The 12,017-nt window shown below is 40.5% G+C and overlaps 1 protein-coding gene across 3 annotated transcripts in view; it reads left to right on the forward strand.

Annotated features, from left to right (window-relative positions):
- LOC132972409 (isocitrate dehydrogenase [NADP], mitochondrial) overlaps positions 1–12,017 on the forward strand; it is a 375,783-nt gene that overhangs the window by 316,735 nt on the left and 47,031 nt on the right. The window lies entirely within an intron of this gene.

Genomic DNA, 12,017 nt, shown 5'->3' on the forward strand with positions numbered 1-12,017 from the left:
TAAAAGTTGCTAATACTGTTGAGCAACTGTGGACATTTTACTGTTGTGGAGTTCAGATTGATCTGTGGGGGCAAAAGACAAAAAAACAAGGCTTATATAATATTTGTTATTTAAGAACTATTAAAGACTTTATTGGACATCAGTTATCCAACTGAGCCAACTGATGAGTTTTGAACTTCTTACACCCAAAAACTAGACAAGGAGCCATTGAGCACTGCTTTTCTTAAGTGGTCACAATGACAAAATAGGGTTTAAAATCACTGATTTAATCATTGCATTGTAGTTTTAGAGATTAACAATTGTTTATGTATTTGCATAAATGAATTGTTTTTACCTTCAAAACTTTAGTGACGTAAGTATGGATTCAAGTTAAGTACAAGTACCTTGATATTGTACTTTGATGCAATACCTATTGGAATAAATGTTTCTCGGTTTTTTTTAACTGGATATCAATTTTATAAATGTAGGGAAGCAAATAAACTAAAAGATCAAAATTAGAGCTGCAAGAAGTGGTTCAGTTTCTCCTAATTGCAAAGACACATTTCTTAATGGAGGAATAGGAAGCGGAGGAGGGGTAAGCACGGGGGGGCTATGAGCTAGGCTAAAGGCTAATCCAAATTTGCCATCCCAAGTCTCTTTCTTGCCAATACCCGGTCCCTCATCAACAAAATGGATGAGCTCAGGCTACGGATCACCGGTGCTCCGGTAAGAGCAGAGGTGTAGGACTGTATTTATGTAAACAACAGCTGGTGCTCGGACGCCAGGCTAATGGACACATACTGCTCCCCAGAAATTGAGTAGGCTATATGTTGCTTGACTGTAGACCATTATACTTGCCCAGGGAGTTTACATCGGTTTTTATAACAGCTGTTTATGTACCACCACAAGGTAATGCCAGGCTAGCCATGGTACAATATGCCATAAACCATCATCTGTCAGCTGAACCAGACAGCATTTTTATAGCTGCAGTGGACTTTAACCATGCCAACTTGAAGTCAGTCCTGCCCAAATGTTTTAACCATGTAAACTTCCCGACAAGAAGAGAAAAACGCACTAGACCAGGTCCATAACAACATATCAGGCCCCTATATAGCCACCCCACTCCCAAACCTTGGACTCTCAGACCACCTGTCCCCGTCCCTCACTCCGGTATCAACCCCCGAATTTGCACAAATAAACCATCTGTGAAAACAGTTCAAGTCTGAGGAAGCTACCTCAGCACTTCCAGACTGCTTTGACGTCACAGACTAGGGTGTGTTCGTGGAGGGGACAGACTTGGAGGGACATACAACAGCTGTCCTCTCCTACATAAACTTCTGTGCAGAAAATGTGGTTGACAAAAGAACTGTCAAGGTATTCCCCAATCAGAAACCATGGCTCAACGGCGAGGTGAAGACCTTGCTTAGGGCATGAGCTAAGTGCTCATGATGGATAGGCCGGGTCTTTGTAATATAGCAATAGGTAAGGTATTTTAACTGCTTTTTGTAACATAACAATGAGTGTGGTCTTTTTACCTGCTCTTTTGTAATGTGAAATGGAGTATCTGGATGAATCCTGAAGGCCTGTGCAGACCAGCTAGCAGCGGTATTTACCACTAGCTTTAACCTCTCTCTAGAAAAGTCTCTAGTCTCCACATACCTTAATGCGGCCACTATCGTCCCTATCCCAAAGAACACTAAGTTGAACGTCCTGAATGACTACCGTCCTGTTGCTCTAACCTCCATCATCATAAAATGCTTTGAGAGAATAATGATCTCCTACATTAAAGCTGCAATACCTGCAGAACTTGATCAACATCAATTTGCATACCGGACTAAACGGATCAACAGACGATACAATTATAACAGCACTTCCCACAGCCCTTACACATTTAGACCACAAGAACACATATGTAAGGATGCTGTTTGTTGATTTTAGTTCTGCTTTTAACACCATCATTCCCCACAAACTGGTTGAAAAATTGAGCAAACTGGCTTTAAGCAGTTCACTGGGCATGTGGATATTGGACTTTCTGAGAAGCAGGCCTCAGAGTGTCAGGATGGAAGACTACACCTCATCCACTCCACTCCTGAACACAGGAATACCGCAGGGGTGTGTCCTCAGTCCCTTCCTCTACTCCCTCTTTACACATGACTGCTCTCCCATTCACTCCACCTACTCCACCGTAGGACTGATTACTGATAAGAACGTTACGGCCTACAGGGAGGAGGGTTTACATCTGGTTCAGTGGTGCTCCCATAACAACCTGGACTTAAACACAACAAAAACAAAATGAATCATAGTGTACTTCAAGTCCACTGAATCTGAACACTCTGCCATTTGGATACAGGGATAGGAGGCAGAGAGGGTGGAGAGCTTCAAATCCCTGGGGGTTTACATCTCAGCTGACCTCACCTGGTCCAAAAACATCTCCTTAAATAACATCTTATTTTCTTTCGGCAGGTAGTAAAATGGCAGTAAAATCCCCCCCGCCCCCCCAATCTAAGTACTAGACCGAATAGCTGCTCTCGCACTCTCTCTCAGAGCTTTCTATTTTTTTTACTCACCTTAACTATTGTTTTTATGATGTGACTTGTTTGTCGTTTTATTATCATTTTACGCTCTGTCTATATGTGCTGCCACTGACAAGAGCTGCTAAACAGTTTTTCGTCATTTTTTTAGCAATGACAAAAAATATATTCTATTCTATTCTATTCAAACCGTCCTCCCTTATAATAAACTGTAAACACAAAACCCAATTTTTAATCTACATTCACAAAACCTGGATTTTTCTGCCAAAATCCAAAAATTATATTAAAACTGTTAATCTGTGCTCAGTGGTCAGAATCAAACATTGTTTTCACATCATACACACAGCGGTCGAAATAAAAACACCCCTGAGCTGAAGGCCAGAGGACTTCATCCACAGCATAGGCAATGTTCTCTCTTCACCCTCTGACTCTCAGATTTTCCCCATCTTTGATATCAACTTTTAACTCACTTGTGCATTCTGAACTGGCCTATACGGTGGTGGTTAATAGCAACAAGTGCAGTTTTAAGTTGTGTAAACCATATGCCACTCATGTGCCGCATATGAGTTGCATATGAGTTGCAGATGCCGGTCTGGTCCACTCATATGCCGATGCATATGCCGCATATGAGTGGCATATGATGCGGCACGAGTGGCATATGCCGGTCTGGTCTACTCATGTGTGGCCTTTTTGAAACTGTCAAGGGGGCGCTTATGAGCCATTTAGCCATGCCCACTTATTATATCCACATGAAAAGTGTTACTTTCCCATTGGGATGATGTGTATGAAGTTTCGTGTGTATACAACTATGTTAAGCCCCTCAAATAACTACTTCCTGTTTGATGGGCAAACGATGCGTATGATGGCAACAGCGTTTGATGCAGGCCTTCGAGCTCGGAGAGGTAGTATGTCTAAGGTCTTTGGATGGTCCACACCAATTTTGAGGGAGATATGAGCAACTGTGTAGGAATGGCTCGTGCTAATTCAGAAGCAAATACTTCCTGTTGTCAAAAGGTGGCCCTGTGACTTTATAAGAAAGGACCAATGTGAATGTGTTCAGGCATGGCCCAACATCTTGCATGACAAAAATATGATACGATACACTTTATTGTCCCCTTTGGGAAATTTGTCTTGGACTCAAAGTACTGCCAAACATTCAGTTGCTTCCACTCAAATCAATAAATAAAAACAATAGAAAAACCACATCCAAACATAAACAAAAAGGCACATACCAATGCAGATTACCCATATTAGAGATAAAGTAACAAAGGTAAGAAAAATATAAAGCATACAGGGACACCATGACGCAATATCATCAAATATGGTGATGAAAGAACACTGCATGCCAGAGTTATAACTATTTATTTTTATTTTTTATAATTTCTTCCTGTTCAATGGCGTCATCATTTGACACAGGCCTTTGAGCTTGGAAATGTTGTATGTCCTACGTCTTAGGATGGTCCACACCAATATTCAGGAAGTAATGAGCAACTGTGTAGGGATGGCTAGTGCTAATTCAGAAGTAGTGACTTCCTGTTGTTAACAGGTGGCGTTGTGACAAAAAAAAAAAACTGTGGATGTATTCAGGGTGGGCCCCGTAACCAATTTCATACATAAATTTCACACGTGGCTGAATTTTGGGTGAAGTTTGGTGAGTTTCCGTGCATGTTAAAGCCCCCAGATAAGCGATTCATTGGGGCGAGGGAGAATAATAACTCCTTCAGTTTCAATAGGGTCCTCGCTTCGAGGTCGGTGCTCGGGCTCTAATAACACTTCAATCATGTGTCATAGTATAAGAGGCCCCAGGGGACTTATGCGGGTCTTAAGCCTGACCTGGATCAGAGGCAGGATGCAGAGTTATCTGTTTCATTGCATTTCACATGTTTTTGTCAGTCTAGCGGAACACTTTGTATTGCAGTAACAAGGAATTACATTTCTTTTGATACCGTTTTGTATCGGAGCACTGACTTTCTTTGTAGTGTTTCTCATTGTACTTACAGAGGTGGAATTATTGAGTTCTGCTGCATACGTACTACAAAAAAAGGGGAACATTTGTGTTGCAAATACATGTAGAATGCTGTTGCCTTTCTGCAGATATGTCGGGCATTGTGCTTACCTGAACTTCTTCAAATATAGCCTACACTTTCTGCTTGGCTGTTTGGAGGTGTTCATTCAGGGTTTGGATTTTGCCCTGCAGAGTTTGGATTTTACATCTTCCTTTAGCTGGGCTAGCTGCATCTGATACGTACAGGCTTGGAAATGAAATGTTTGGTGAGCAAGAAAGAATTGCAAAGAACATCCAGGATTGTGTGTAGTTTTCTGAATATGTGGTTGACATAATCAACAAGCTCTCGATATGGTTGTTGCTCGGAAAGGCTAGGTGTGCAGCAATTAGGTTGTCCACCTCTTCTAAGGTAAGATGGATAAGAAAAGCCACTGCTTCCTGTAGGGAAACATGGTCTAACTCAAGTTGAGCTTCATCTTCTGATCTGCTCATCTTAGCGCTAATTTTGCTTCTTTGCAAAAAGAAACCTTAGCTGTTTTTGGCTTTTTGAAAGATTTTATTAATCCCTGAGGGAAATTCTTTTTTGAACTCTGTTATTGGGATACATGCTTCTCACACAACACACATGCAGGAACAGGACCTGTGGACATGTGTTAGTGGAGAGATGTCAGAGTGGGGCTTCTACACACTGCTATGCAGGTGTTGCATGCTATGCTTAAGGGTACTTCAGCAGAACTCGGAAAGTGCCCTGGGACCTCTCCATCTAACAGAAGAACTTCTGTAATTTAGTCCACATTGGGATTTGAACTGGCGACCCTCTTCCCAACCCAAGACTCTACAGACTGAGCTACTGCCGCCCAGTAAGTATGTGACGCAATGTTAGCTGGTCATCAATCATGGGTTCACATGCCCACTGGTATGGCATGAGTTTGGTTGTACCAAGCTGGATATTGATCTGTGGTTGCAAAGAGGGACTGGCTGGGATGACAAGGAGCTCAGTCTTTGAGAGGTTGATTTGGAGGTAGCATTCACTCATCCATTAAGAGATACACACAAGGCATGACAAAATTCTTGAGGAGACTGTAATGTCATCTGGTGGGAATGACAGGAAGAGCTGGGTATCGTCAGCATAGCAGTGGTATGAGAAGCCATGAGAGCAGATTATTGCACCAAATGAGGAGTTTTATATGGAGATGAGAAGAGGACCGAGCACTAACCCTTGAGGCAGTTCTCTGGATAGATTGGTTGCGCTTCGGGCACTTCTCTCTTCCAAGACACTCTAAAAGAGCTCCCTGAGGGGTAGGACACAAGGATCTGCAGAGGGCAGATCCTGAGATGCCGAGTTCAGAGAGCATGGATAAGAGGACTGGATGGTTAACTGAGAGCTCTAGCAGCAATAGACCTTAGGACTGACCTGCAAGCTACAATGTAATTCACAATACGTTTTTTTTTTTTCAAACAACACCAAGGAGCCTGTCTCTGTTGGCTGCGGCCCCATAACAGTGGTGTCCCAATGTTAAGCAACCAGAAATTGGTGCACGGTGGGTGACAGATAGAGAGAGATAATACAGAAAAATGTTGCCACTACAGTGCAAAGTAAAACTGAAATCACAGTAGCAAACACAAATTCAGCTAACAAGCTAACTGCTATGGGGGCGTGAGCAAAGTAGGCTGTATGTAGTGAAGTAACTGATGATCTCCCTGCTGTTTCCAATTTTGATATCACCGAACCAACATTTCAAACTTTGAGTATTTGAATGTTGCATGTTTATGATTGGTCAAATTGATAAGGACAAAATAAAATTGTTTTCAGCTTTTTTTTTTTTTGTTTAGATGAAGTGAGATGATTTTGTAGGGCATTCAGAGCACTTGGGGGAGCATTACCCCACCCTGCTCTTGACTAGAGCCGGGGCCCACTTCTCACAATGACTTCCAGGCCACCACAAACGATGCAGAAGAAAACCAGAATAAGGAAAACAGAAATCAAGGAAGGATGCCTGTAGACAAATTACCCAAACTTACACAAGAAAATGAACTGCTAACACTACTTTCAATTCAAAATCAAAAAGTTTGCATCTCCCAGAAGCAGAAAGGGCACTGCATGTAACCATACATATGGCAACTTTTTTTGATAGAATCTGCGTTCTATTAATATCTGCTGCTAATTTATTTTGACACGTTCTTCAAGTCAGCCTGGACCACATCGTGACACATGATGTCCTTTCTCGATGGATTGCAGCTCCACAGTCATGAATCTTACATACTCATGTGGCGATCAAACGATCAGTGATTGCATGCCAGCACAGGAGTCAAAGTTCAAAGTACAGATACTCCTGATCAAATATTACTCCAACACAAGTGAAAGTTGCTCAGTCAACTAAACTACTTTTAAAAAAAATCTCAAAACATTTTTTTTTTTGACGATGCATAAGTGTAGTGAAGAATACTTGAATATACATTATGCTACATTGTGTTTATTTTTACATGTACTTTACATGTTTTTAAGTCACATGCTGCAGATTACCAGATTTGCAGCTCCAAAATAATAGTGACACGTCAAGTTAAATATGATCATGTTTTAGTTTTTTATTTTGTCAGTATTGTCATTTCCTGTTTCATTTTCTACTTAACCCTTGTCTCTGTCTTCCAGATTCTGCTTCCCCCTTCTGCTCCCCTGCCATGATGCCCTGATTGTGCTCATCTGCGTGCGCCTCTTTATCCATTGATTGTCAGTGTGTGTATGTAAACCCAGTGTGTCCTTCCCTTATATTGCCAATCAGTTGTATGTTTCCTAGTGTTGTGTGATTCCGGCCTTTTTTGTCTTAGTGAGTGACTTCGAGTGTATGATCAAAGCTTGTTTTTTTGACTGTTGCCTTTTTCCTGCTCCTTATTGGATTTGTTTTCTTGTGAGAATAGATTACCTGTGTACCGACCTGATCTGTTCATTAAACTCTGCCTTTTTTACTTAACTCTGCTCTTTGTGTGAGCCGTGCATTCTCGGGTCCTTTTTTGTCAGCTTTCACTTGTTATGATGAATAGGAACAATAATGGGCACCACCAAAAATGCCTGATGACCAGGGAAAATGTCAGGCTTTACACAGTGGCCGTGTATGAAATCACACACTACTCACTTAATAATGCACTATATTGTGAATACGCCATTTTCTAGTGGTACCCGCTTCTGAGTGAGCATTATCATACCCCATAGTCCACTCATTGTATCACACAATGTGTTGTGAAAAGAAGTGTACAACCAATGGACACTCTCCAATCAATATAAACCATTATGGATTGCAGGTCAAAGCTTTTTGCAAGCAGAAAGTGGCTTTTGATTGCTCTCACGGACAGCCTAAACACAACACAGACCCCCACATTCCTTTTAATTGTCTTTGTTTATTTGTGTCGTTTGTTTCTCTTAATAAATATGAAAATTGAAAATATCAATTTTTTATAAGAAATGAAATTACTTGAAGTGCATTTAACGGAACATCTGTTAGATCTAAAAAAACAACATCTTTTTGACATCAAAATCCAACATCATGTTGGCGTCAAAACCAGATGTTCGATGGATTATGTTGACTTCGAAACCAAACTTCTGGTTGACATCAAGACCATGTCAAAATCAGAAAATGGATCAAACGCAAAGTCAAATTGTTGATTAGACATCCATCCCCATAATAGGCTGACATCACTACACAATGTTAAGCAGATGCTAAAATACAACGTCTATTTGACCGTGAAACCCAACATCTGTTTTAGCTTAAAAAAACAAAAATTTGGAGAACATCAAGCCCAATGTCTTCTTTCACATTTATCTCAGCATGAGAAGGATGTCCAAACCCAGCATTGGGCTGATCCCAAAACCCAGCGTCAGGTTGGCATCAAATTAAAGGTATTTTTGATAACAAAAGCCATTGTCCCTTTGACCTTGATGTCTAACATCAAGTCGACATATAATCCAACATTTTAAGGATGAAAGGATAAACATAGAGAATGACTCATTACAACTGTTACACATTTTCTCTATATGAAAGACACAAATGAATCCGTTACTTTTATGCATTTTGATGGAAAACAAAAAATATGAATACTGTAGAAATTGTACAAGTATTACAAATGTAATAGTGTATGGGAAAAATATTGATTTGCAGTCTTGTGCTGTGCTGTTGATTATCCAGACTGCAGATGCATCAGCTGACACAAGAGGGTGTGGTTGCACTGCTCATGCAGAGCAACTCTCTGCGGGTTGCCAGATTTAGTTGAACTGGATGTTAAGCACAGAGAACACACAGGCCAATGACACAAAGCTTGTACAATGATCTCCCTAAGAATAGAATAGAGAATGTAATCAAACTCAGAATAGAGAATTGAATACAATGACCATCAATCATGTCAAATATGGAAGGTCAACCAAAATCACCTTAAGTTAATCCTCAGACGCTGTATTAACCTGTGTTGTAATCATCCTTACCTGTCAAGTAAAGGACCCTCCAGTGTTTGCCTGCCTGATTGATTTTCAAAATCATTGAAAAAATACACTCTGTTAGGGCGAGCTGGAGCTGTTGAGTGTGCTTAAAATAGCTCTTATTTACATTCATGTACGTTAGATATTATGTTCAGATAGAATTTTAATAAATAACTGCGTTTTAGGAAGTCTAAGTGCAGAATAAAAGGGTGATACCTCCTCTGATAGGTCATACAATGACACGTGAGGTGTAACAATAATGCTACTTGAAGTCTGTCTTTCTGCCAGCATTTCTCTTAGTTTGGCCGCAATTAAGACTGCGTATAAGAGTGTTTAATATTGGCTATACAATAACTGGTTCATTTTAATCAGCTTAGACCAAAGAACCCGCCTCTTTTAATGCACTCGAAACTGTTCGACGAGGCCAAAGTGAACCAGGTACTGAAGAAGATGGCCAACATCCAGAAGAGCACAGGCAGCGCGGTTCAGCGCTCATAAAAAACGGAGTGACATTCAAATCTGTTCGTTTTTAAGACGAGAATAAAAAGACATTTGATTAAGTAATCAGTTTAATCTTCATAAATATAACGTTGTCCCCAAAACGTCACATTTATAATGAACTGTCTGGTGTCACTTAATGTTCCTGTGATCTTCTACCACACCATGGAAAGCATGGCGTGAAAAGCCATGTTAAAACTGGCAAGCATTTGGCCCCGTCCTTTTCTATTCTGCTGTTAACTATGGAAACTTGTGTATTCATTAAGACCTTGATTTTTTTCGATCTCTGACACTCTGGGATAAACTTGGGAATAACTTAACACCTCCTGAGACATTTATTTCTAAAACAAACTAAATCTATTCACACTCGTTTCAGCAAAGGTCAGGCCGAATTTATTTGTGAAACTGTTCACGAAGAGGAGGGAAATCAAACAATAATATCATTTGAACAAAAGTGCCATTACAACAGCTGTCTCTGTCTCTGATGAGTTTGCGCCTGTTGTTTGTGGCTGCACGAACACGTTTCTAATAAAAGATTGACTGTTTGATGACGACATGTGCCAAGGTATTGGAAGGGGAGAGCATTCTGTGATGATGAGAGATCGTCAATACATCTAAAGCTCCCTCTTTAATTAGACACAGAGACTGAAAATCCATCACCATGACGACACAATAAAAAAGAAAGAAGCAAAGAACGGGGTTGGTGTGCATCTCCCAGAAGCAGAAAAGGGCACTGCATGTAACCATACATATGGCTGTGATTTTTTTTTTTTTTTTTTTGATAGAATCTGCGGTCTATTAATATCTGCTGCTAATTTATTTTGACACGGTCTTCAAGTCAGCCTGGACCACACCGTGACACATGATGTCCTTTTTCGATGGATTGCAGCTCCACAGTCGTGAATATAGAACGGTTAATGAGATATGATTACCTTCAGGAGATTGGAAGGGGGGGGGAATGACAGGTTCATCATATTTTAAGGAGGAAAAGAGGGGGGGGGGGGGGGGGGGAGATTGAGAACACCTTAAATTGAGTGGGTACACATTTCACATCACATCAAGCCAACACCAGACCACCCACTAATGCTTGCAGCTCCCTACTACCATCTGTTGCCATGTGCTAAGTGTTTACCCAGGCATCCTCCTCCCTCAGACACTATGACATGAAAACCAGCTTTTTTCAGACCTGCATCATCCAAGAACCAGCCAACCACAAGGGAAACAGGCTGGTTGACAGAATCCATTGAAATGATCCTGGGGTGGGTTCAGGACACCTGCATTAGAAGCCCGGCAATTAATATTTGGATAAAGCGTGGTGCCTATTGGGACTGGTTTGTATCCATGTGCTTGGTATGGAGCTCAGCAGTTACTATGGCTCGTCATGCAGCGAAAAAAACTTCTACCTTTAATTGCTGTGTGCTCCTATGTCAGAGTCTTACTCACAAGAGTAATCTATGACACCAAGGATAAGGCTGCAGGGCTGGAACAGATTTAAAAAATGAGAGTCCATTACACCAGGAGTGAACCTACAAAATAATTTGGTAGAGACATTAATAGAAACCCACATCACTTAACATATAAAATCTTTACCTTGTACAAAAATCTGTACCATCCCTTTGACAAATTCATTTCTAAAGATCTCCAGCTGCTCTTTCTCCCTGGGTTTTGCTTTTTTTTTCCACTTCATCATGTTCCAAAAGTGCTAACAAGGCCTGAGAAGTTGGCACATGAGCAGCATGCCAGGGACATCTTGGTGTCTCACTGTGCATTAGCTTTTGAAAAGGGCTTTTATTTGGAGATTTGCTGCCACACAATGGCATATTATTACCAAATGTTTCCTTTTCATTACCCTAATCAATTAACTCTCAATGGGCATTTAAAACAAGCAGCAAAACAAGCAGTGTTTTAAAAATGTGTCACTTCAATATTTTACACAAGACTAGGTCTTTCTGATAAACTAAATACTTCATTACTTGAATCAAGGATAGACTGTGAGAAGAAGAATTAACTCTGTGTGTAACTATGTGGGAAAAGTCGTCCACATCAGTTTCACCCTGCAATTTAAAATCTAACCACACTTTAAAACCATCCATCTTCAATCCAGTTTAAAATAAATATTTTTATCGGATACATTTAAGTTTACTATAAATACTAATGCAATATTTATCGGGTAACATCTGGACATGAGGGGGCACTTGGGTGGTGGGAGGGCTGGGATGGGAGGGAATGATGAGGGAAGGAGTTAAAGTATACTTTAGACACTATCCATTTCATTGTGCTAATTATGTGCAAATGTATATTTGCAGTGTATGTTGCAAACAAATGTACATTGATGTTGCTAATTGAAAACCCAATAAAAACTGTTAACAAAAAAAAAAAAAAAAATTCTTAAATACATATAAATCTAATTTTCTCGAGTTGGAGTAAGGACAACACTTCTTTTGCTTTCTTTTGTGCAATTGTGGCATGAATTTCCACAGGCTCTGCTCAAAAGACCTAATGGGCCTATCACCCGTAGTATAGTGAAAGGCAGCTGAAT

Source organism: Labrus mixtus, chromosome 4, assembly GCF_963584025.1.
Source record: "Labrus mixtus chromosome 4, fLabMix1.1, whole genome shotgun sequence".
Classification (NCBI taxonomy): Eukaryota; Metazoa; Chordata; class Actinopteri; order Labriformes; family Labridae; genus Labrus; species Labrus mixtus.